The sequence below is a fragment of the Lethenteron reissneri genome, chromosome 72, assembly GCF_015708825.2.
Source record: "Lethenteron reissneri isolate LAM-NWPU_2019-01 chromosome 72, ASM1570882v1, whole genome shotgun sequence".
Taxonomy (NCBI): Eukaryota; Metazoa; Chordata; class Hyperoartia; order Petromyzontiformes; family Petromyzontidae; genus Lethenteron; species Lethenteron reissneri.
In genome coordinates this window covers 6,651,318-6,679,252 of record NC_083850.1, presented here as the reverse complement: position 1 = coordinate 6,679,252, position 27,935 = coordinate 6,651,318, and the positions used below count along the sequence as shown (strand labels likewise).

Below are 27,935 nucleotides of genomic sequence, written 5' to 3'. Positions count from 1 at the left end.
ATACCCGTGCACTATGCAGGATTAGTAGCATCAAAGAAAATAAAAGAAATGGTAAAGTTCAAGACCCTTCACAGCCTCCACGAGTTCCTCACGGCAGGTGGGATGGCTCTGTCGGACTTTGACGACCTCCCGCAGCTTTCCGAGTACCCACACTTGGTCTTGGACTCGCTGCTTGAGAACAACCATATCTGCCACGAATTGGACACGAAGGACTTCCCATTTCGACTTCGGCTCAAACAGTTCCCCATTGTCCCAGCATTCGCGATGACCATCAACAAGGCGCAAGGGCAAACTGTTCACAACCTGGGATTATATCTACCAACGCCATACTTCTCGCACGGCCAACTGTACGTGGCACTATCACGAGTCACGGCAAGATCCAACATCAAGGCGCTTATTGAGGGACCTGACGACGAGGAGGAAGACGGAGTGTACACGAAGAATATCGTGAATCGCCAGATATTTGAATAAGTTGCATTCTATATTTGATTAAGTTGCATTATTGAATAATGTCGATTGAACGTCTCATTAAATACATATAACTTCACAAAAATAAACATAAAACAATCACCAAAACATGTATATTGTGTCCAGCCACTTTCAACTCCCCACCAACCAAGCATGTACACACCGCCCGCGAAGCGGGCGGCAACTGCTAGTCTTTCTTAAACAACTACGCTGGTTTGGTCGTCTGCGTGCGTATCTGGACGTTAATTTATTTACGGACCCGCCCAAACAGCTAGCTCTGATTCGTCGATAAAAATTAATAAAACAGCCGGCAAAAAGCCACAGCTCACTTTCATTCGACAAATATAAATAAATAAACCTGCCGCACAACAGCGTCTCTTCGGTCAACAATTGCACCTACTTTCACGCAACACCATATTTAGAGTGATGGTCGCAACGCAAAATCTACTGTGGGTACAGTGTTGCTGTTGCACCCGCCGAACACTGCGTCCTGGTGGCGATATCTCCCCAACGAAGAACGTCCGCGGGTGCAACCAAGAACCCTCCACTAATCAGATAGCCACATACATTTTCAATTCCAGAACTTTCAATAAAATCTGTTCATTATTGGTGGGGTTCGGTTCGACGGCCCAGTGGACAAAACTGACCACTCTTTTGTACGCAGCTCCATCAATATTGCGCCCATTCCCTTGAAACCACTGTGCTTAATCTTTCATTGGGCCGAAACAAGTGTGTGCAAAGTGGCCCTGCACAGTTCTCCGCCCTACATATCAAACCAGCGCTCGAGAAATTCTGTCGGTGTTGCCTTCAATCTCATTGGACCAATTAATTATCCCTTACATTTAATTGCCTCAAAGTGGCCTGCGTGCTTTGTGGCGGCAGCACGCGTTAGTCAGTCAGTCGTCCATTTCCAAACAAGCAGAAGCACACAGAAGGTAAGCGCTATGTGATAGCATAGGTCTGCCAAGGTCTGCGCCGCAGTGGTGCAGTGCACTGTGGGCGCACATCCTGCGCTGTGTGAGTGTGGTGTGTATGCAAGTGTGCGAATGGTTGTTACGGTTATACACGTATATTTATGTATATACGTATTTTTCTGGGAAAATGCGTGCTGCGTGCTGCGATTAGTGGAGTCCCCAAACAACTTTACCTTACGAGTAGGCAGGGCTCGCTATACGCTGAGTCATCGCGGACTGAGCTGCCAGCTTCACCTGCCGGGACCACGTAGCGCCCCCTACAGTTTCGGGACTTTCGCCCATGGCTCAATACCCCCATGGGGCAACCGAGCTCACTGTTTGATGGGTACAATGGTTACTTTTCGCTCCATCCGGCTTATTACCATTTTCATGTATTGACGTTGATCACGTCTCCATGGACGGCATAACACCGACAAATAACATTTTCGACATAAAAAAACTGCTGGCCCCATAGCGGATATGTGTGTGTACATACAGACGGAGGATGCAGGGGCCAACCTGTGTGCGACCGGAACGATGCCATTGCTGACCAATGTCACTGTGGATGGCGCACACGCTGACGCACACCGGAGCTGTGTCTTTGCAATGCAAGGGCATGGTGGATGGTGGAGCGCATATGGATGGTGCGTTACGAATAAAATAAAACAAAACAAACCGCTGGATCTGTAAGTGTGCCAGTGTGTGCTTATCGTGGATAGTGGTGCGTGCGGAAGTGAGGGTCATCTTTGGGTAAAACAAACACTCTGAATGAGCAAGAACATAGCTGGCGGTCGCGTAGGGACTTGGTAGCGAGCAGGGTAGAGGCACTGCGTGTATTATATCTGTCGTCACTCGCTGCTTGAGAACAACCATATCTGCCGCGAATTTGAAGGATCTGATAGAAACGAGCTACAAGACATCGTAGAACGTGCTGACAGACTCAACACGAACCAGAGAGAAATCTACGACGAAATTGTTGGCTCAGTCGAAGACAGTCAACCCGATCAAAAGCTGTTCTTCATCGATGGTCCGGGTGGCACGGGGAAGTCCACGCTGCTCAAACATGTGCTGCCGAAGATACGTCTTCAAGGCAAGATTGCGATTGCTGTTGCTTCCAGCGGCATTGCCTCGCTGCTGCTTCCAGGCGGCCATACCGCGCATTCCACGTTCAAGATCCCGTTAAAACCGACGAACATCTCCACATGCTTTATTCGCAAACAGTCCAAGCTCAAAGCATTTATCAAGGAGGCAAGTCTTATCGTTTGGGATGAAGCCCCAATGACGCACCGGTTTGCGTTTGAAGCGGTGGATCGCACGCTTCGCGATATTTTGGACAATCTGCATGAACCGTTTGGAGGCAAAGTGGTTGTCCTGTCCGGTGACTTTCGACAGATTCTGCCAGTTGTGAAGAAAGGAACACCAGCTGATACTGTGGATGCGTGTTTCAAGTCGTCCGACCTGTGGTCCCACTTCAAGCAAGTTCATCTGACTGTGAACATGAGAGTCCAGTGTGCAGAGAACCAAGAATCCACCGCAGAACTGGCTGCCTTTTCAGAATTTATTTTGGAAGTCGGAGAGGGTAGGCATGAAGTTGATCCTGACCTCGGTCCGGATTGCATCAAGATTCCGCGTGTCATGGTGATCGACAATCCTCAATACGACCCAGACATCCACGGAGATGAGGACGGCAATCATCTGCCCGTTCCACTCGGGTTGAAGAAGATTGTCGATGCCATGTACAGTGCAGATGAAGTGAATTACCCTACGGTGGCAACGAACGACTACTTCGCTCACCGCACTATTCTGACGCCAACCAACGCCGCTGTGCAGCGAGTGAATGAGGCTGTCGCGGATCGCCTCAGAGAAGCTCCACAAGTGTACCTGTCTACAGATTCGGTTGAGGACGACGAGAGAGCAGGGTCAGCATTCTTTGAGACTGAGGTCCTCAACTCGGTGAACATCAACGGGGTTCCGCCACACAAGTTGATCCTCAACAAAGGCATCCCAGTGATGATGATGCGCAACTTGAACCCGGACGCTGGCCTGTGCAACGGGACACGGCTTCGCATCGTGGAAATGAAGCCACCCGTCATTCGCGTGACTATCATGACAGGAACCCATAACGGTAAGAAGGTGGTGATCCCTCGGATCATCTTCATCAGCGACGACGACACGAAGGACTTCCCATTTCGACTTCGGCGCAAGCAGTTCTCCATTGTCCCAGCCTTCGCGATGACTATCAACAAGGCGCAAGGGCAAACTGTTCACAACCTGGGATTATATCTACCAACGCCATGCTTCTTGCACGGCCAACTGTACGTGGCACTATCGCGAGTCACGGCAAGATCCAACATCAAGGCGCTTATTGAGGGACCTGACGACGAGGAGGAAGACGGAGTGTACACGAAGAATATCGTGTATCGCCAGATATTTGAATAAGTTGCATTCTATATTTCAATAACTTGCATTCTTGAATATTGTCGATTGAGCGTCTCATAAAAATACATATAATCTCACAAAAATAAACATATAACAATCACCAAAACATGTCTATTGTGTCCAGCCACTTTCAACTCCCCACCAACCAAGCATATACACACCGCCCGCGAAGCGGGCGGCGACTGCTAGTATACAAAAGTAATGAAGCTTTAGTTTGTAGTCAACGTGCAGTAAAAATAAACAACACACATCGTCAACAGGGACACTCACCTCGTTGACGATTCGCTCTGCAAAGGCTTCTTCTGCTGCTGCTCACTCGTGCGCATTCCTCTCGACTGCGGGTGGAGGCGTGGCTATGACGTAACAGAGGTGACGTCACTACAGCGAGGCTCCGCCCCCACGCGCTTGGCGGGCGCACCACGTGGTGCAGTGCGGGTGGTGTGCGTCACCGGAAACAGCAGAGCCCTCTGTTCGACATTAAACATTTGCCCCCTCGCTTTGTGCTGTCTTTGATGTCGCCATTACTGCGGCGAGGACTGAAGCGATGCCTGGCCATTAGGCCTGGCATATGCCTAGGCCTCAGCCTTCATATTTGTTCGTAGTTATTTTTGTTTAATTGTAATTATTAACTTGCATTTCATTAATTACATTTCAAGCGTATAAACACCATCCCATTGGTTTATTTACTTTTAAATTCAGGTTTGTAGTATAGTTATTGATCTGTAGTTATATTTAAGTGAGTGAGGCGGTTGTACTAAGTGTGAATTTGAGTTCCATGTAAATTATTGCGTAAAGGATTTGTATGTGTGCACCTATCCTGGCAGTGGTAATATTAGCTTTTTATAATTAAATTGTTAATGAGATTGTTTATTTGTGTGTGTCTGTTATCTATGTCTGTGTCAGGTTACATATCTATGTTTGTAGCTGTGTGTGTTTGTTAATTTATGATGGGTGGTGATGATGATGTTACTTGATAACTAGCAGTCGCCGCCGGCTTCGCGGGCGGTGTGTATATGCTTGGTTGGTGGGGAGTTGAAAGTGGCTGGACACAATAGACATGTTTTGGTGATTGTTCAATGTTTATTTTTGTGAAGTTATATGTATTTAATGAGACGTTCAATCGACATTATTCAATAATGCAACTTAATCAAATATAGAATGCAACTTATTCAAATATCTGGCGATTCACGATATTCTTCGTGTACACTCCGTCTTCCTCCTCGTCGTCAGGTCCCTCAATAAGCGCCTTGATGTTGGATCTTGCCGTGACTCGTGATAGTGCCACGTACAGTTGGCCGTGCGAGAAGTATGGCGTTGGTAGATATAATCCCAGGTTGTGAACAGTTTGCCCTTGCGCCTTGTTGATGGTCATCGCGAATGCTGGGACAATGGGGAACTGTTTGAGCCGAAGTCGAAATGGGAAGTCCTTCGTGTCCAATTCGCGGCAGATATGGTTGTTCTCAAGCAGCGAGTCCAAGACCAAGTGTGGGTACTCGGAAAGCTGCGGGAGGTCGTCAAAGTCCGACAGAGCCATCCCACCTGCCGTGAGGAACTCGTGGAGGCTGTGAAGGGTCTTGAACTTTACCATTTCTTTTATTTTCTTTGATGCTACTAATCCTGCATAGTGCACGGGTATAAGTAGTACTAATCACATACCTGCATTTGCCATATCCCCTTCCTTTGATGCTGCTAATCCTGCATAATGCACGGGCATAAGAAGTACTAATCACATACCTGCATTTCCCATATCCCCTCCCTTTGATGCTGCTAATCCTGCATAATGCACGGGCATGAGTAGTACTAATCACATACCTGCATTTACCATAAATATGCTAAATTGCTCTTGATATGCAAATTCTTTCGTCAAGGCGCCCTTTCCCCCCCTTCCAACCCAGCTTATATATATGCTCCAAGCACGTGTGCTGTTTCATTCAGACGCTGTCGCCTCGACAGACCTGGTTTTCACCTGAGGACGGCGGCTTGCGTTGTGGCCGAAACGTCGTGAGAATTATTTTATTATGTTTAATTTTTTTTATTGTATTACTTCCCTTGTACGTGACTTTAGCGAAAGAACCAAGAAGATTTAGCATTTCTTCTTTGTTGGTCAGCTGGCGGTACTGGTACTCGTAATCGCGAGCCAATTCGTCGTAGAATTTATCCCAGAGAGCCTTGGTATCTGCTGGCATGGAATACAGCAGAATGGTAGCGAAGAGTTGACGAAGCTGGTACGGCATCTGAAAGAGCGAGGCTTCTTCCAGACACGCAACCCATTCGCGATCGCTCTCAAGGTAGCCTGCTCGCATGGCTGCTTCCAGCGGTTTGTTTTGTTTAATTTTATTCGTAACGCACCATCCATATGCGCTCCACCATCCACCATGCCCTTGCATGGCAAAGACACAGCTCCGGTGTGCGTCAGCGTGTGCGCCATCCACAGTGACATTGGTCAGAAATTGCACCGTTCCGATCGCACACAGGTTAGCCCCTGCATCCTCCGTCTGTATGTACACACACAGACAAATCCGTTATGGGGCCACCTATTTTTTTCTTATGAAAAAATATTTTTTTGGTGTTTTTACGTTTACGTATTCCCATTGTGGGTGTTTTACGCATGCATCAGATTTTTGGGTTCCTCACATATGATATCAGAGGTGTGGGTCACTCCATTTCTCAATCGAACAATAACGGGGATCGTTTCTGTTATGACAGCTTGCAGATAGAAACATTGCATGATCGTATACTAATAATGACAGAATTTGTACCCCAGTGGAGGGCATCCCCAACCCGGCGCTTCTTACCGGTACTGTGAGACTTAGAAATCCAGACCTCTCCTCCTCCTGAACCGTTCACAATACCCTGTGGTAGTACCATAATCATCTCAATAAAGCGATCACTTTCCCATGTCCATTTTGATCCCGGGAGTTACCCGGGTGGTGTCACACTGTACTCATTGTTTTAGCATGTCGCAAATTCCGATATGGCTTGTGCAACAGCCAGAGAGTGACAGCGGCGGGGGCCGGGCTGCAACCTTTTTTGACAGTTTGTTAAATTTCAAAGTGCATGTGATTGGCACTCCAAAACATGATAAATGTACAGTAACGCCAACTGCATCCGTGCCAAACATGATACGCGGACACATGCTGCATATTATGCAACACATGCCTATACCAGCAGCAGCATGCACAACATCTGAATTACACAACCGAAGTAGACAGCAAGCCGTCCATGGAGACGTGATCAACGTCAATACATAATAATGGTAATAAGCCGGATAGTACCCATTGTACCCATCAAACAGTCAGCTGGGTTGCCCCATGGGGGTATTGACCCATGGGCGAAACTGTAGGGGTGCGCTACGCAACTGGCCGTGGTCCCGACAGGTGAAGCTGCCAGCTCAGTCCGCTAAGACTTATTGTATAGCGACCCCTGCCTACTCGTAAGGTAAAGTTGTTTGGGGACTCCACTAATCGCAGCACGCAGCACCCATTTTTTACATAAATATACATAATATTAGCGTAACTACCATTAGCACACTTGCATACACACCACACTCACACAGCGCAGGGTCTGCGGCCACAGTGCACTGCAGCACTGCGGCGCAGACCTTGCCAGACCTATGCTATCGCTCTCTTCCGGGCGTGTTAATTATTTATTTTTATCGAATCAAAGTGAGCTGTGGCTTTTTGCCGGCTGTTTTATTTTCATCGAATCAGAGCGAGCTGTTTGGGCGGGGCCTTAAATAAATTAACGTCCAGATACGCACGCAGACGACCAAACCAGCGTAGTTTAAGATGTAACATGTCTGTATGTAACATGTCTGTATGTAATATGTATGTATGTAATATGTATGTAACATTTATGTATGTAACATGTCTGTATGTAATATGTATGTATGTATTATGTCTGTATGTAATATGTATGTATGTAATATGGACGTGCGAACCAAGGGTGGGATCTGTGAAACGGAAGGTGCAGGATCAGGATCTGATTACGTTTTTTGTCGCACCAGAATTACACTGTGCTCAAATCTACGTTATATGAAAATACGCATCAGAAGACCAAAATGTGGCCTGCGAGGTGCCAGGTTTAGAATCGCATAAAATTATTAGAATCACACCATCATCGTATTAGAATCAAGTTGCCCACTGATTCATGAATGTTCTATCTCAATGGCATCGAATAGCAATACACAAGTATGGAAATGTATAAATAATTGAACAAACCTACTGAGCTCGTGCGATTATGAATCGTTACAATTGTAATGACTCCAGACTCTGTAGACTGGTAGAGGGTTATATTATTTAGCCTGTAACACTGCTTACGACACCGGAATCACGATATAGCAACGACAACGACGAGACAGCAACAAGCCACGACCCGATATTCCACCAAAACAGCCCCGGACCTCGTTCCTCCCCCTCTCTTATTCTCGGTGTGAATTTACCACCACCCTTTGTCCCACCTTCTCTTCTTTCACTCTTTATAGCCTATTGTCACCGCTTGTCCCTTAGTAGATGCACTGTCTTTACATCAGAAATATGTTTTAGAAGCCAAGTGCATCAGGGCAGCAGCTGTAGCAAAATTCCCCGACGCCCAACAATCACAATCTTAACGGGCAACTGCAAGGGGTAAGCGGTGTGACCACACTCACTCGACAACATCAACAAACCAACACAATAACCACAACAATAAATATCAAACGCTTCCACATTGTGAAAGGGAACCCTTCCCATCGTTCATGGGTTGGGCGAGGAGCCTACTAACACAACCTTGAGCATTTTGACCGGGTTCTCGACGCCAGTCCCTCGCCCATCATGGAATCTTGTGCCTTTCCGGGCGTCAACGGTTCGCACCACAGCGTTGAAGGGTTATGCGGGTCCCTGGCTTCTTTTGATGAATATGACCAGGCTCCTGGCACCGATCCCTCACACGTGGCAGATCCCTGAGGCACCCCGGGCCTCAGGGGCTCGGAAACTGTGGGGAGCACAACACATTTCATTTGGAGTACGGTTTCCATTTCCGAGCGCCCCACCACATTGGACACACCAGACTTGGGCTCTACAGGACATGGGGATGAGCTGTCTGGGTGGGGACGGACATAAGTCTTGAGGCGCGATGGGTGGACGAACCAACGGCGACGCCCTATCTACATTCGTTACACACTGCAGCCATTTCACCTCTATGACTTCTACTGGACCCCGCCATGGGCGGAGCAACTTGGGGGACGTACCCGGTGGCACCTGTAGGCAATACACCATGCCCTGTCCCCGACCGCCCATGGAAGCCCGTGTTCCCGCCGCCCCGTGTTCTTTTCATTAGCCACTTGTGCTCTGGCGGGGAAAGATCCTCGTTATAAATCGTTTCGCAACGTTCCGGTCCCGAAACCCGAAGTATACCGGGGATAACCTGTACTCTATAACATGTAAACTGATAACACTATGAAAAATAACACTAAACATTAAACGACTTTAATTTTTTTAAATAATAGATTCCACCATAAACGGAGTTACGGTATGAGAATGTCATTAGAAGCATTCTAATCGCTCATATGTTTGTAAAGTGTAGTTTCAATCGAATCGGGGGACGGATATGCGAACTGTGGGGGTTTGCAGGGTTAGAATCGAATTAAAATTATTCTAGTAACAATATGTACATCCTAAAGTCGACTATTATCAACCAAAAAAAGCTTAATACTTGAAAAAAACGTTTAAAATGTTGAGTAAAGATCTTACTACAGATGCATTCCAACTTTAGCTCAACAGGAAGACTTAAACACTACAATATTGTCCGGAATTTGAACCATCTCATAACCACTGCTCATCACACCACTTCACCAAGTAATCCGACAACATCAAAAATCACCACCTGCACGTCAAGAAACTCTCAAACGCAGTGGCGGCTCCTGCAAAATCTCTCAGGGGGGGGCAAATGTCTGGATGATTGATAAGGATAAGGTCAACCCATGCAATGAATAAATTAACAGCTTAAGCATGTAAAGGCAACTTCACTTCTTTAATATTAATGAAAAATAAAGTGACTCTTCAAATACATCTTGTTTGTTTATATACTCACTATTAAAACAAACCACTCAAGTTTATTTTATTAAAGATTCCACTAGGTAGCGATCACCAAGGTCGACTGCCATGCTGTTAGACTCAATGGCTGCGTGGGGGCAGTCGCGCAATGCCAAGAGCATCGCGGCCTTCGCCAGCACGGTGGTGGCCCGGGTCGTGCGCGCCGAATCGGTGAGCACGCCGGTGGCGATCACCACCGTGGCAATCACCACGGTGCTTGTGCCGCAGCAACCGAACGGCTACGACTGCGGCGTCTAGGCCCTGCTCAACACCATGCACCTGGTGCGCCATTACGACAACATCGTGGCCGTTCAAGGACCAGGTCAGGTGGATTGGCGCGCGTGGTACACGCAGGAGGCGGCGTCACAGCACAGGCGCGACCTGCTGCAGCAGCGGCATGAACTTAAAGAACTACAGCAATAAATCAAGAATCATCATCAGATGCAATAGTAACAGCTACAACCTCCAACACGACTATGGTATCCAACACGGATCGCACTAATGCGCTGTCCAACAAGTTCCTACCTGCCCACTCCGAAGGAACGTGTTTTGAGAGTTTGTGGCCGTGCCCTGTTCTCGTGGGACCCGACACGGATTTGGAAATAATTGCTACGATCATGTCTGAGCTGGGATGAGCGACTAATATTTACTTTGTTTAATCATATAACTGTCTGTCGGTTAGTGCCATCGGGGCTTAGTGAATACTTCTACTTTTTTTTCCTTTCCTCTTAAGGAACACCTGTAAATCGGGTAGACAGCCAAGATGATGCCGTTTAAGGGCACACTGTGACGGAGATCCTCCACCTGAAATTCTCTTAACATGTTTTTGCTAGGAACATAAAATTAAGACTGCACAAACATTTGTTAAAAATACGTTTTTATTCATCTGCAATAATTTTTACGTCAAAACTCGAAGGGAAAATTTATTATGTCCTATGTTCACACATTTCCAGTACAATGCAAATCATTTCCGTTCCAGGAATACCAAAGCGTTAAAGGATCATTCCCCATGATTTCCTTATTAGTTCACCACATTTGTTCACTGTGCATCTATGTTGAAGTCAAGGCCATATATCCAACGAACGCGTCATCAATGTACATCCTGAAATCGACTATCTAAAGTCGATTATTACCAACCAAAAAAAGCTATATACTTGAAAAAAAACATTTTAAAATGTTGAGTAAAGATCTAACTACAGACGCATTCCAACTTTAGCTCAACAGGAACACTTAACGACTACAATTGAACCCTCTCACAACCAGTGCTCATCACACCACTTCGGCAAGTAATCCGATAACATTCCAAACCACCACTGGGCACGCCATTAAACTCTCACAAAAACTGTAAAACTAAAATGGTCAAAATTACACACAAAAGTACTCGATACGGCTTAATAGATATAACCACATGGCGTAATATTTTTTCAGTCACCCCGAGCTCTCTGGTTGACTCTCGAGCCACTCCATTACATCCAGCCATCTCTCAGGATCCAACTGCATGGGATCGAAGGTGGAATTATCTTCAGGACTTATTTCAGCACCTTGAATTTCACCTTTTGATTTCAGCTTCCTATCATCGTGGACCTTCTGATGCCTGTTCCGTTTTGACGACTGTGCAAATGCCTTCCCACACACAGGGCACAGGAATGGCTTCTCGCCCGTGTGTGTTCTCTGATGACTCTGAAGATGTGATGACTGTGCAAATTTCTTCCCACACACAGGACACAGGAATGGCTTCTCGCCCGTGTGTGTGGTGAAAAGGACTTACCACACACAGAGCAATTGAATAGCTTCTTGCCTCCGTGTGCGTGGGGCTGTGGAGAGCGTCTCTGCTCCATGTGAGCGTAGTAACAGCAGCGGTGTTATCGAGTCAAAAGTACGCTATCGGCCGCAAGGATGTTTAGCGTTGAGTTTACTTGGAGATTCACGGTATATCGATGTCTGGAACCCGTCTGAAGATGTCGCCACGAACTCTCCCGACGCAAAGTCGCCTAACTGTCGACACAGCAATTGTGCTCGCCAGGCTGCGTTGTCTCGCGGTTGAAGGGCGATCAGCAGAGCGACGAGTCGAGCGTCCAACCTCATCAAGTTCCCTCTCGAAATGGCATTGAGCTCTGCTTCTGAGCCGCCTTATAACTCCCCCCCTAGGATCCAATCCTTTGTCTTTCAGGATATTTGCATTCGATTGTTAATTTTGGAAGGTACAATCCGCATGTTTATTAACATACCGAAGGGTAATGTGCCCATTGTACTTCATGCATGAATATGTAAGTGCATCTCAGTGTGTAATTGTGCGCTTATTTTGAATAAATGGAAAAACTTTGTCCTCGATTTAAAGTGAATGCAGAGAAATTAGCATGTAACTTTAGAAAAGGAAGAGAGCGGCCTTCTCGACGAGGGAGTGAAACCCAATAGGTAATATTCTTTTACAGCGTTACAATGGATAGGTTGTAGTTCATAGGTTATAATATTATGTTTCACTATGATAGAGCTTAACATGTGAGAGTCTACAATATCAGAGTTGATCAAATGCGACGATCAAGGGCGTCAATCGGGTGAGTTTGAACAGAGGCTTTAATCAAAGGCGTCATCCCATCACGGAACACCACCTCCCTGCGTTTATTACAGCAACAGAAGCAACTACAGCAGCAACAACAGCAGCAACATCACATTTCGAGGGCAACGCAGCTACTTCCGATTCTGCTGCCCAGCTGTTTGTTGTCGGGACCTGCTCTCGCAGGACCCCACACGTCTTTGGAAATGATTGCGATGATCATGGCTGAGCTGAGAATTAAGTCACTCAAGATTAATTCTAGATTTGAAGCTTTCGTGACTGCAAGGAATCATATTCTTAGGTTTTTTCGTCGTGATTTTTTATTATTTTTTATTTTACTTTTATTATTGTTTTACCTACGTGACTTTACTGAAAAAAACCTAAGAATACACTCAAAATTACTTTGTTTAACCATAACTTTAGGTAGGTTAGTGTCATCGGGGCTGTGTGAATGCTACTCATGAATGAAATCACACTCCTGTATGACCGACGTTGTACTAATTTTGGTTGATCTAGAACAAGGCACGTTCCATGTCCAGACGAATTCTTATCAACAACAGTGTCCTGAAATATGATGCTAAAATAAATGTAACACTGGATTAAACGTGCACCTCTTAACCCCTCCCTCGCATTTACGACTAACGATTTGCATTTGCACATAACATACATTCAAGCACAGTAAAATGCTAATTCGACCATATAGTTATTCTAAAATTTGAATGCGATTCTTGCCCTGTACCCCCCACAGTTCGCATATCCGACCCTCGGTTCGATTGAACGTACATTTTACATACATATGAGCAGAGTGCGATTATAATACTTCTAATGAGATTAAAATACCGTACCTCCATTTATGGTGGTTTAAATTATAAAACCAGTTGATAGTTTACAGTCGTTTAATGTTTAGTGTTATTGTTTATCGTGTTATCAGTTTACGTGTTTTTAAGTACAGGTGATTCCCGGTATACTTCGGTATTCTGGACCTGAACGTTGCGAAACGATTCATAACGAGGACCTTTCCCCACCAGAGCGCAATCCGCTAATGAAAAGATCACGGGGCGGCGGGAACACGTGCTTCCATGGGCGGTGGGGGTCAGGGCATGGTGTATTGCCTACAGGTGCCACCGGGTATGTCCCCCAAGTTGCTTTTGCCCATGGCGGGGTCAGGTAGAGGTTATAGAGGTGGGTGATGTAAAGACAGTGCGTCAACTAAGGGACAAGTGGTGACAACAAGATAGAGAGAGTTCGAGAAGGGAAGGCGAGACCAAGTGTGGGCGGAGGTTCACGCCGAGAATGAGAGAGGGGGAGGAACGAGGTTTGGGGCTGTGTTGACTGGTTGCTGTCTCGTCGTCGTCGTTGCTATATCGTGACGCCCGGGGTCTGAAACCGCATTACAATTGTAACGATTCATTATTTCACGGGCTAATATTGGGTTTGTGCGATTATTTTACATATTCATACTGAATATTGCTATTTGATGCAATTGAGATGGAACATTCATCCAGCAGTGGGCAGCTTGATCCTAATACCACCAAAGTGTTATTCAAATAATTTTAATCCCATCCTGATCCTGCACCTTCCGCTTCACATATCCCACCATTATTGGTTGGCACGTCCACATTACATACATACATGTTTCATGCATACATACTACATACAGACATATTATATTCATGCATATTACATACAGACATGTTACATATTCACGAGCATAGTGTGATTCTTAGAGGAACACGGTGTGAAGCGAATGAGATTCGAATATCACACTTCAATGTACGGTGTTCTAACCTGTAACACTAGTTTATTATGTTATTTTATAGCGTTATAATGTATCGCTCATAGCTTATATTGTTAGAGATCACAACTTTATGGTTTACTATAACACTAGTTTGTAGTGTTATTTTAAAGCGTTACAATGTATAGCTCATAGTTTAAAGGTTATATTGTTAGAGTTTATAATGTTAGAGTATGCTCTGTGAGTTTACAATTTGAAAGTTTGTGAACGTGCCCTATTCTCGTGGAACCCGACACAAATTTGGAAATAATTGCTATGATCATGTCTGAGCTTGGATGAGCGACTAATGTTTACTTTGTTTAATCATAGCTGTGTGTAGGTTAGTGCCATCGGTGCTTAGTGAATACTACTCATGAATGAACTCTTACTTCTTTCGGATATAAATTGAAATCACGTTGGTAGAACAAGTCGCCTGCCTTTTCTAGACGAATTGTTATCTTCAAGTGTGTCCGTAAATAAACTGCTAAAATACACAGCATAGTGAAGGCTGCCTTGTTGGGGAGATGTAGTTTGGGTAAGGCGCTGTGGCTGGGTGATGACACGGATTCTGAAACAATGGAGTTAAACACTCGCTGCTTGGCCCCGTCGACAGCAGCGAAGACTGTCATATACCGCCCCATTTACGAGTTGGCTGTACAATGTGTATAGTTGAAGGTGTTAAGTGTTGTCTTCTTCTAACAGCTACTAACGTGCGTGTGTTGTCTGTTTTTAGGATTTGCCCATTGATGTAGTTATTTTTATTGCGGCGTTTTTTTGTTGAGTTCTGTCACTTGAGTGTTGCAGTTTGTTTAAGAATTCGTCACGTGAGCGTGGTGTTTTGCTTGTGGGAATTTCGCTTTGTCACAAATTGCGATTGTTATAATAATTGTAACGATTAATAATCTCATTAGTTAAGAATGCGTTTGTGCGTGATTCTTATACGATCACACTGTGATTCTAATGCTTCTAATGATATTATAATACCTTACCTCCGTTTAAATGGTTATAAATTAAAACACTAGTTTATAATCGTTTAATGTTTAGTGTTATAGTTTGTAGTATTACAGTTTACATTTTATAGAGTACAGTTTATCCCCGACATACTTAGGGATTAGGGACTGGTACGTTGATGAAGGATTAACTACGGGGACCTTTCCCCTCAAGGAACACGTGTTAATCGGGTAGACAGCCAAGATGCTGCCGGTTAAGGGCACACTTGTGTGACGGAGATCCTCCACCTGAAATTCTCTCATATTTTTGCTAGGAACATTATAAAATAAAGACCGGACAAACATTTGTTAAAAATAATTTTTATTAATCTGCAATCATTTTTATGTCAAAACTCGAAGGAAATATGTATTATGTCCTATGTTCACACATTTCCAGTAGGATGCAAACCATTTCCGTTCCAGGAATACCAAAGCATTTCCTTATTAGTTCACCACATTTGTTAACTGTGCGTCTATGTTGAAGTCAAGGCCATATATCCAACGAACGCGTCATGAATGTACATCCTGAAATCGGCTATCTAAAGTCGATGTTTTTATACTTCAAAACTGAAACGTTTAAAATGTTGAGTAAAGATGTACCTACAGACGCATTCCAACTTCAGCTCAACAGGAACACTTAACGACTACAATTGAACAGTCTCACAACCAGTGCTCATCACACCACTTCGGCAAGTAATCCGATAACATTACAAACCACCACTGTGCACGCCAATAAACTCTCACAAAAACTGTAAAACTAAAATGGTCAAAATTACACACAAAAGTTATCGATACGGCTTAATAGATATAACCACATGACGTAATTTTTTTCAGTCACCCCGAGCTCTCTGGTTGACTGTCGAGCCACTCCATTACATCCAGCCATCTCTCGGGATCCAACTGCATGGGATCGAAGGTGGAAACTTCTTCAGGACTCATTGCAGCACCTTGAATTTCACCTTTTGATTTCAGTTTCCATTCATTGTGGACCTTCTGATGCCTTTTAAGATGTGACGACTGTGAAAATGCCTTCCCACACACAGGGCACAAGAATGGCTTCTCGCCCGTGTGTGTTTTCTTATGATTTTGTAGAGATGATGACCGTGCAAATGCCTTCCCACACACAGGGCACAAGAATGGCTTCTCGCCCGTGTGTGTTCTCTGATGAGTTTGAAGAGTTGATGAGTCTGCAAATGTCTTCCCACACACAGGGCATAGGAATGGCTTCTCGCCCGTGTGTGTTCTCTGATGACTATGAAGATGTGATGACTGTGAAAATGTCTTCCCACACACAGAGCACAAGAATGGCTTCTCGCCCGTGTGTGTTCTCTGATGACTCTGAAGATGTGATGAGTTTGCAAATTTCTTCCCACACACAGGGCACAGGCATGGCTTTTCGCCCGTGTGTGTTCTCTGATGACTCTGAAGATGTGATGACTGTGCAAATGTCTTCCCACACACAGAGCACAGGAATGGCTTCTCGCCCGTGTGTGTTCTCTGGTGTCTCTGAAGATTTGATGACCGTGCAAATGCCTTCCCACACACAGAACACAGGAATGGCGTCTCACCCGTGTGTGTTCTCTGGTGTCTCTTAAGACTTGATGACCATGAAAATGCCTTCCCACACACAGAGCAATTGAATTGTTCCTTGCCCCCGTGTGCGTGGGGCTGTGGAGAGCGTCTTTGCTCCATGTGAGCGTAGTAACAGCAGCGGTGTTATCGAGTCAAAAGTACGCTATCGGTCGCAAGGATGTTTAGCGTCGAGTTTTGGATTTTGTTAACTGTGTAGGGGTGTTAAAGAGAGGGCCCGTTATGCATGGCAGCCTATGGAAAACAAACACAGTGGGCGGGGCTACGTAAGTGCACGAGCAAGTGCCCTCTACGACGTCCGAGCCAGACACCCTGGGGGGGGGGCTGGTTCGAACGTTATGATCCCCCGGGGCCCCACCCCTCAGGGAGGGGTTGGGTATAAAAGGGGATGTTTCAAAGGGCTCGGCAGTTATGTTTAAGCTAAGGGAAGAAGATTGAAGACGTCTTAGATAGAGCCCAGGACTCCCCTGGTTCGATGTCCTTTTCAGGGCCGGACAGGATTGAGCCAGCGGCGTGGTCCCGAAAGCCAGAGCCGGTGCTCTTGTAAGAGCTGGTCTGGAACTCCGGGTACCGGGCCCGACTTACCAGTGTCGGGCCAGTTAGCCTCCCCTAGCCCAGTAGTGGAGGATTCGGGGCTAGGACAGAGTTAGCTAGGGGTGTATCCCGAGTTATACGGGTGAGGGGGCCGATACCCCCTCGAGAGTGTATATGCCCACTGTCATACTGTGAAATAAATATACGTGTGCCTCAACCTCGGCGTCAAGCGTCTTCACCGGTACTTCAACTGTAACACTTTAAAGATGAAATATGAAACGACTATAAACTAGTTTTTTATGTAATTTATAATACCGTAAACGGAGGGACAGTATTAGGATATCTATACTCTTTGGTGCTTTCGGCAAAGTCACGTAGGAAGAAATAAAACAAAATAAATCACGACGTTTCGGACGCAACACAAGCGCCCGAAACGATGTCTGCAGCAGACATCGTGCTGCTCGCAGCAGACATCGCGGATATCGCGATTCTCACCTAAAGACGGGCGCTTGTGTTTCGTCCGAAACGTCGTGATTTATTTTGTTTTATTTTTACCTACGTGACTTTACCGACAAAAACAACGAGTATTAATTCCTGCAGTCACGAAAGCTTCAAATCAATATTAGAATATCATTCGAAGTATTATAATCACAATGTGATCGTATTCGAATCACACTCTGCGCATATGTATGTATAATAGGATACGTGCAAGTATGTATGTAATATGTATGTCCGTTGGACATGCGAACCGGGGGTCTGATATGCGAACTGGAGGGTACAGGATTAGGATCTAATAAAAATGATTAGAATAACACTATGGTCATATTAGAATTACACTGAGCTAGAATGTATGTTATATGTAGATGCACATCGGGAGTCGTAAATGTAACCTAGGAGGTGCGCGGTTTTAATCGCATTTACATTCATCTTCTTGGTTCTTTCGGTAAAGTCACGGAGAAGGAAAATAATATGACTTTGAATCCCCCCCGCCCACCTCCTACGCATTTCCCATAAATATGCTAAATTCCTCTTGATATGCAAATTCATTTGTCAAGGCGCTCTTCTTCACCCTCCAACCCAGCTTAAATATACGCTCCAAGCTTGGTTGTGTTTCATTCTTCACCTGAGGATGGCTGCTTGCGTTGTAGCCGAAACGTCGTGAGAATTATTTTATCATGTTTTATTTTTAAAACCTATTACTAGGATATAAAGAGTTAAATAAGGGAAGGCGGGACAAAGGGTGGGGGTAGATTCACAACGAGAATAAGAGCGGGGGAGGAACGAGGTCCGGGGCTGTTTTATGAAATATCGGGTCCTGGCTGGTTGCTGTTTCGTCGTTGTGTCGGGGTCGCTGGCCCCCGAGATCCCTCCCTCGATAATGCTTACGGCCGGGCTAACATCATCACTCGCCCCCCCGCTGCTATGTGAACCGCTGCTGGGTTCCTCACCCATGGTGTGGGAGCCGTCGCTCGAAGATTCCCCTCCACCGCGGGTCCGCGTAATAGGCATGGTTAGTTACCGAGTAGTATTCTGCCCTTCTTCACGCTACTACGATACCTCCCTTTCCTAATCGCGCACCTGCAACCAACACGGAGCGAACGTACAACAACAACAACCGCCATTCGCCACTAAGTGGCGGTGACGTCACCACGACGCTTGTGCCAGGCCATGTGCACCTTGAGGCCACGTGAAGTGTCGAATGCCCGCTGGCAGGAGGTCACGGGGCAGACCCAGGTGCCACGGGTCGACTGACCGAGATGACCGAGATGACTGGCTGATGCACCACCTGTGCCCCCTACTGTACCAACTTGCTGTGCTTTAGCCACCCGGCGCTCCACTCGTTGTTGTGAGCTCCTCCGCCCTCCGTTGTTGTTGGAGGGCGACTGCCTCCAACTGCCCAGTAGCGTCCTTCACGAGCCTCCTCCACTGAAGCCGATCTTGACACCGCTGGTACCAGTCATCGGCCAGTCCACTCAGCTCCACGTCCTCCTGTACCACATCACTCCATCTCTTCTCTAGCCCGTGCCGCGCCCGTTTAGCCCCCTCAATCCGGCCGAACAAAAGCTGTTTAGGCATGCGGTGGCTGGGCATGCGGGCTACATGACCCAGCCAACGCAGCCTTGCCTGCCGGAGGAGCTCACTGATGGGACTTTGCCCAGATCTTTCAAGGACTTGTGAGCTCCTCACACAATCCAGCCTGGTTAAACCCAGGATGGATCGTAGGCAGGCCAGCCTAAATGTTTCCAACCGGCGAAGATGCTCCACTAGGGGGGTCCACGTTTCGCAAGCGTAGAGAAGGGAGGGAATGGCCGTGGCCGAGAAGACCTGAAGCTTGGTGCGGAGCGACAGACCAGGTAGCTTCCACACAGCGTTACGCAACCGATGAAAAGATATTGCCGCTCGACTGATTCGGAGTGAGACCTCTGCTGATAAACTGGAGCCGGTCATAAGCACACTGCCCAGGTATGGGAAACTCTCCACTCTCTCCACAACTGCCCCATCACCAATTTGGAGTTGTGGGGGTGGAGTGTCCGATGGTACAAAATACCCAGGCAGGTGCTTAGTTTTGGTGGGGCTGATGGTAAGGCCCCACCTCTTAGTTATGATCGCGCACTTGTATCGCACACGGAGTGAACGCACGCGCACACACGCAGCTCCACACGCGACACACTGCTCAACAAGATCACACGAGACCACGCTTCGCTATTAATGATTTATTGTCTGCTACCTGGAACTGGTTGTTTGAGTCAGTACTATCGACGAGGCTGGCCTATCCTACTACCCCTGGACCTATTCCCTATTTATCGGCTTACGATACCCTTTCACCTTGCTACTCACGGTTCGAAGTATTCGGCGTTCTGTGGCTTTTCCTCGATGCTGTCGGGACACGTCACGCGGATGTCCGGAGGGCAGAGCTGGGAGCCGACTTGAACGCGGGCCTCTTCAAGAGAAGTGAGATCTCTCTACCTTGCTACGATCCCTTTTATCCTCTCTCCCGGACTCCCCGAATACTCTCCGCTCATGCGCAGCGCATATGCTAATCAATGTGCTGCGTGCGCGGCGTAAATTCTAATTAATCCATTTCTCACGCATGACTTTATTATTGCAGATTATGCGGCGGCGTCCATCATAAAGGCTCGCCGTGGGAATTTGTGCACGGGCTCCCCGCGTGCCTCCACTCTCCTGATTATTCATACTTTCAGCTTAATCCTTTACCTTCCCTAACAATGGTGCCTGCGCGCTCAAGCGTAATTATCCTAACCATCAGCAACTACGCGCAAGAGCCCCTGCAGTCCTGCTAATCATGCCGTCCCGTCTCTCCCCTGCTTGCCTCGTCGATACGTGGGGGTGTGTGTGGGGGATGCGTTTCAACCGCGGTGGCCGAATGCCCCTCGCCGCGACAATACCATCTTAAGGCCGGTCGCAGCGCCGCGGTGCAACGTAGCGTCGGGGGAGGTCGTCCAATTCCCTGGTCGCCGGAAACCGTGAAAGTCAATCCCGATAAGGGCTTCTCGGATAAAAACCGGTCGATCAGGTGACCTCCCCTTCCAGCTCTATGGGTGGGGGAAAAATGCGTGCGGGTGTGTTCATGTGAGGTGAGGTGAGGGGGACGCGGGATCGGCTCCGTCGCTTGGTGGTGGCGAGGTCGTAGATGGGGCGCCTGCTGAACGGCTTCGTGGCGGCGGCATCACAGTTGTCGTTGCTAGATCGTGATTCCGGGGTCGTAAGCAGTGTTAAAGGGTAAATAATATAACCCTCTACAGTCTGAGTCTGGAGTCATCACAATTGTAACGATTCATAATCTCACGAGCTCATAGTTGGTTTGTTCAATTATATATATATATATTTCCATACTTGTTTATTGTTATTCGATGCCATTGAGATGGAACATTCATCAATCATTGGGCAACTTGATTCTAATACGACCATGGTGTGATTCTAATAATTTTATGCGATTATAAACCTGGCACCTCGCAGGCCACATGTTTGTCTTCTGATCCGTACTTACATATAACGTAGATTTGAGCACAGTGTAATTCTGGTACGACAAAACATTTAATCAGATCCTGTTCCTGCACCTTCCGTTTCACAGATCCCATCCTTGGTTCGCACGTCCATATTACAAACAGACATGTTACATAAAGACATGTAACGTACTTACGAGCATAGTGTGATTCTAAGAGGACCACGGAGTAATTCTAATAATTGGAATGCGATTCCAATATCATACTCCATTGTATGGTGTTCCAATCTATAACACTAGCTTATAATGTTATTTTTAGCGGTATAATGTAGAGCTCATAGGTTTTATTGTTAGAGTTCACAACATGAGATTTTACTATAAAATTAGTTTACAGTGTTATTGTTATAGCGTTTTAATGTATAGCTATACAAGTAATATTGTTAGAGTTTATAATGTTAGAGCTTACAGTGTGAGTTTATAACGTGAGAGTTTTTGGCCGTGCCCTGTCCTCGTGGAACCCCACACGGATTTGGAAATAATTGCAATGACCATGAATGAGCTGAGATTTGAGCGACTAATGTTTACTTTGTTTCAACATAACTGAGTGCACGTTAGTGCCAACTGGGCTTAGCGAATACTACTCATGAATTAACTCATACTCCTTTATGAAAGACATTGTAATCATGCCTTTTCTTGACGAATTGTTATCTTCAATAGCGTCCTCAAATATACGGCTAAAATACACAGCAGAGGGAAGGCTGCCTTGTTGGGGAGATGTAGTTTGGGTAAGGCCCTGTGACTGGAGTTAAACATTCGCTGCTTGGCCCCGTCGACAGCAGCGGAGACGATCCGATCCACTGTGCTCCATCTCCCCACAAGGTCCAAGAAATTCTCAGTTTTTTTTAAATGAACGTATGTTTTTCAAATCATATGAAATGTGATTATGTTATATGTGATTGTTATACACACCATGTATAGCTATTCGATTCAATTAACATGACATTCATCAAACAGTGGACAGTTTGATTTTAATACTACAGTGGTATTTTAATAATTGTAATGAGATACAAATCTTGAATATTCTACCCCCGGTTCGCATTCACTTAACATGCATATGGCCACAGTGTGATTCTAACATTATCACAGTGCGATTATAATTATTATTATGCGATTATAATCACGAACCTCCATTTATGTTGTTCAAAACTAATAATACCGTGCCTCTGTTTTTGGTGTTATAAATGATGAAACTAGTTAATAGATTATAGTATTTAAATTATTTTTGTTATCGTTGATAGTGTTACAGTTCACATGTCATACTTGATGATTAGGGACCGTAACGTTGCGAATATATTTATAATGGGGACCTTTCCCCATCCAGGGACACATGTTAATAGAGAGACAGCTAAGATGCTTCCGGTTAAGGGCAGATTTGTGTGACGAAGACCCTCCACCTGAAACTCGCTTCAAACACGTTTTACTACGAACATTGTAAAATAAATAAACGGACAAACATTTGTTAAAATACGTTTTTATTCATCTGCAATTATTTTTACCGAATATGTATTATGTCCTTTGTTCAAACAGTTACAGTACAATGAAAACCATATCCGTTCCTGGAAGACCAAAGCGTTAAAGTATAATTCCCCACTATTTCCTTATTAGTTCACCACGTTTGTTCACTGTGCGTCTATGTTGAAGTCAAGGCCATATATCCAACGAACGCGTCATCAATGTACATCCTAAAGTCGATTATTACCAACCAAAAAAAGCTTTATACTTGAAAAAAACCCGTTTAAAATGTTGAGTACAGATCTAACTCCAGATGCATTCCAACTTTAGCTCAACAGGAAGACTTAAACACTACAATATTGTCCGGAATTGAACCATCTCACAACCACTGCTCATCACACCACTTCACCAAGTAATCCGACAACATCAAAAATCACCACCTGCACGTCAAGAACCTGTCAAACGAACTGTAAAACTAAAGGGTCAGAATTACACACAAAAGTACTCAAGGCGGCTTAATAGGTATAACCGCATGCAACATTATATTTCAGTCACCACTAGCTCTCGGTTTGATCCTCGAGCCACTCCATTACATCCAGCCATCTCTCGGGATCCAACTGCATGGGATCGAAGGTGGAATTATCTTCAGGACTCATTGCAGCACCTTGAATTTCAGCTTTTGATTTCAGTTTCCTATCATTGTGGACCTTTTGATGCCTGTTCATGTTTGATGACTGTGAAAATGCCTCCCCACACACAGAGCACAAGAATGGCTTCTCGCCCGTGTGCGTTCTCTGGTGACGCTGAAGATGTGATGACTTTGCAAATGTCTTCCCATACACAGGGCACAAGAATGGCTTATCGCCCGTGTGTGTTCTCTGATGAGTGTGAAGAGTTGTCGATTGTGCAAATGTCTTCCCGCACACAGGGCACAGGAATGGCTTCTCGCCCGTGTGCGTTCTCTGATGAGTTTGAAGAGTTGTCGATTGTGCAAATGTCTTCCCACACACAGGGCACAGGAATGGCTTCTCACCCGTGTGCGTTCTGATGAGTTTGAAGAGTTGTCGATTGTGCAAATGTCTTCCCACACACAGGGCACAGGAATGGCTTCTCTCCCGTGTGTGATTTCTGATGGGCGTGAAGAGTTGACGAGTGTGCAAATGCCTTCCCACACACATGGCACAGGAATGGCTTGTCGCCCGTGTGCGTTCTCTGATGACTCTGAAGATGTGATGACCGTGCAAATGTCTTCCCACACACAGGGCACAGGAATGGCTTCTCTCCCGTGTGTGTTCTCTGGTGTCTCTGAAGATGTGATGACCGTGAAAAGGACTTCCCACACACAGAACAATTGAATGGCTTCTTGTCTCCGTGTGCGTGGGGATGTGGAGAGCGTCTCTGCTCCATGTGAGCGTAGTAACAGCAGCGGTGTTATTGAGTCAAAAGTACGCTATCGGCCGCAAGGATGTTGAACGTTGAGTTTTGGATTTTGTTAACTGCTAAAACAAGAACGACACTCGCGTCGAACCGAGACGCAAAAAAATCCCGCTAATTTGACGACGAACACGTTTAAGAGTTTATCCGCGAAAATAGACACTTACTTGGAGATTCACGGTATATCGATGTCTGTAACCCGTCTGAAGATGTCGCCACGAACTCTACCGACGCAAAGTCGCCAAACTGTCGACACAGCAATTGTGCTCGGCAGGCTGCGTTGTCTCGCGGTTGAAGGGCGATCAGCAGAGCGACGAGTCGAGCGTCCAACCTCATCAAGTTCCCTCTCGAAATGGCCTTGAGCTCTGCTCCTGAGCCGCCTTATAACTCCCCCCCTAGGATCCAATCCTTTGTCTTTCAGGATATTTGCATTCGATTGTTAATTTTTGAACGTACAATCCGCATGTTTATTAACATACCGAAGAGTAATGTGCCCATTGTGCTTCATGCATGAATATGTAAGTGCATCTCAGTGTTTAATTGTGCGCTTATTTTGAATAAATGGAAAAACCTTGTCCTCGATTTAAAGTGAATGCAGAGAAATTAGCATGTAACTTTAGAAAAGGAAGAGAGCGGCCTTCTCGACGAGGGAGTGAAACCCAATAGGTAATATTCTTTTACAGCGTTACAATGGATAAGTTGTAGTTCATAGGTTATAATGTTATGTTTCACTATGATAGAGCTTAAGATGTGAGAGTATACAATATCAGAGTTGATCAAATGCGACGATCAAGGGCGTCAATCGTGTGAGTTTGATCAGAGGTTTTAATCAAAGGCGTCATCCCATCACGGAACACCACCTCCCTGCGTTTATTGCAGCAACAGAAACAACTACAGCAGCAACAACAGCAGCGACAACAACAGCAGCAACATCACATTTCGAGGGCGACGCAGCTACTTCCGATTCTGCTGCCCAGCTGTTTATAGTCGGGACCTTCTCTCGCAGGACCACACACGTCTTTGGCAATGATTGCGATGATCATGTCTGAGCTGAGAATTAAAAACAACAATGTACAAATCCTAAAAACAGACAACACACTAACGTTAGTAGCTGTTAGAAGAAGACAACACCTAGCACCTTCAACTATACACATCATACAGCCAACTCGTAAATGGGGCGGTATATGACAGCCTTCGCTGCTGTCGACGGGGCCAAGCAGCGAGTGTTTAACTCCATTGTTTCAGAATCCGTGTCATCACCCGGCCACAGCGCCTTAGCCAAACTACATCTCCCGAACAAGGCAGCCTTCCCTATGCTGTGTATTTTAGCAGTTTATTTACGGACGCACTTGAAGATAACAATTCGTCTAGAAAAGGCACGCGACTTGTACTACCAACATGATTTCAATTTATATCCAAAATAAGAATGAGTTCATTCATGAGTAGTATTCACTAAGCCCCGATAGCACTAACCTACACACAGTTATGATTAAACAAAGAAAACATTAGTCGCTCATCCCAGCTCAGACATGATCATAGCAATTATTTCCAAATCCGTGTCGGGTCCTACGAGAACAGGGCACGTCCACAAACTCTCAAATTGTAAACTCACATTGCATACTCTAACATTATAAACTCTAACAATATAACCTTCAAACTATGAGCTATACATTGTAACGCTTTAAACTAACACTACAAACTAGTATTATAGTAAACTATAATGTTGTGAACTCTAACGATATTAGCTATGAGCGATACATTATAACGCAATAAAATAACATCATAAACTAGTATTACAGATTAGAACACTGTACATTAAAGTGTGATATTTGAATTCGAATTCTTAGCTTCACACCGTGGTCCTCTAGGAATCACACTTTGCTCGTCAGTATGTAACATGTATGCATGTAAAATGTATGTATGTAATATGGACGTGCGAACCAATGGTGGGATATGTGAAAAGGAAGGTGCAGGATCAGGATGGGATTAAAATTATTTGAATAACACTTTGGTGGTATTAGGATTAAGCTGTCTACTTCTGGATGAATGTTCCATCTCAATGGCATCAAATAGCAATATTCAGTATGAATATGTAAAATAATCGCACAAACCCAATATAAGCCCGTGAAATAATGAATCGTTACAATTGTAATGACTCTGGACTCAGACTGCAGAGGGTTCTTTTAATTCGCCTTTAACGCGGTTTCAGACCCCAGGCGTCACGATATAGCAACGACGACGACAAGACAGCAACCAGCCAACACAGCCCCAAACCTCGTTCCTCCCCCTCTTCTCATTCTCGGCGTGAACCTCCGCCCACACTTGGTCTCGCCTTCCCTTCTCGAACTCTCTCTATCTTGTTGTCACCACTTGTCCCTTAGTTGACGCACTGTCTTTACATCACCCATCTCTATGACCTCTACCTGTCCCCGCCATGGGCTGAGCAACTTGGGGGACGTACCCGGTGGCACCTGTAGGCAATACAACCATGCCCTGTCCCCCACTGCCCATGGAAGCACGTGTTCCCGCCGCCCCGAGTTCTTTTCATTAGCGGATTGCGCTCTGATGGGGAAAGGTCCTCGTTATGAATCGTTCGCAACGTTCAGGTCCAGAATAGCGAAGTATACCGGGAATCACCTGCAGTTAAAAATATGTAAATTGATAACACTGTAAACAATAACACTAAACATTAAACGACAAAAAAAGATATCAACTGGTTTTATAATTTATAGCACCATAAACGGAGGTACGGTATTTTAATTTCATTAGAAGTATTATAATGGAACTCTACACATGTTTGTTAATTGTCCGTTCAATCGAACCGACGGTCGGATATGTGAACTGTGGGGGGTCGAGGGTAAGAATGGCATTCAAATTTTAGAATGACAATTTGGTCGTTTTAGCAAATTACTGTACTTGAATGTATGTTATGTGCAAATGCAAATTGTTAGTCGTAAATGCGAGGGAGGGGTTAAGAGGTGCACGTTTAATCCAGTGTTAACATTTATTTTAGCATCATATTTAAGGACACTGTTGTTGATAAGAATTCGTCTGGACATGGCACGTGCCTTGTTCTACTCGATCAACCAAAATTAGTACAATTTCGGTCATACAGGAGTGTGATTTCATTCATGAGTAGTATTCACACAGCCCCGATGACACTAACCTACCTAAAGTTATGGTCAAACAAAGTAATCTTGAGTGACTTAATTCTCAGCTCAGGCATGATCATCGCAATCTTTTCCAAAGACGTGTGGGGTCCTGCGAGAGCAGGTCCCGACTACAAACAGCTGGGCAGCAGAATCGGAAGTAGCTGCGTCGCCCTCGAAATGTGATGTTGCTGCTGTTGTTGTCGCTGCTGTTGTTGCTGCTGTAGTTGCTTCTGTTGCTGTAATAAACGCAGGGAGGTGGTGTTCCGTGATGGGATGACGCCTTTGATTAAAGCCTCTGATCAAACTCACCCGATTGACGCCATTGATCGTCGCATTTGATCAACTCTGATATTGTATACTCTCACATCTTAAGCTCTATCATAGTGAAACATAATATTATAACCTATGAACTACAACCTATCCATTGTAACGCTGTAAAAGAATATTACCTATTTCGGTTTCACTCCCTCGTCGAGAAGGCCGCTCTCATCCTTTTCTAAA

General features: G+C 45.5%; 1 pseudogene; it reads right to left on the bottom strand.

Annotated features, from left to right (window-relative positions):
* The window catches only part of LOC133361358 (zinc finger protein 836-like), a 63,456-nt pseudogene extending 39,856 nt beyond the window's left edge, over nt 1-23,600 (bottom strand).
* Nucleotides 23,601-27,935: the final 4,335 nt, after the last annotated feature.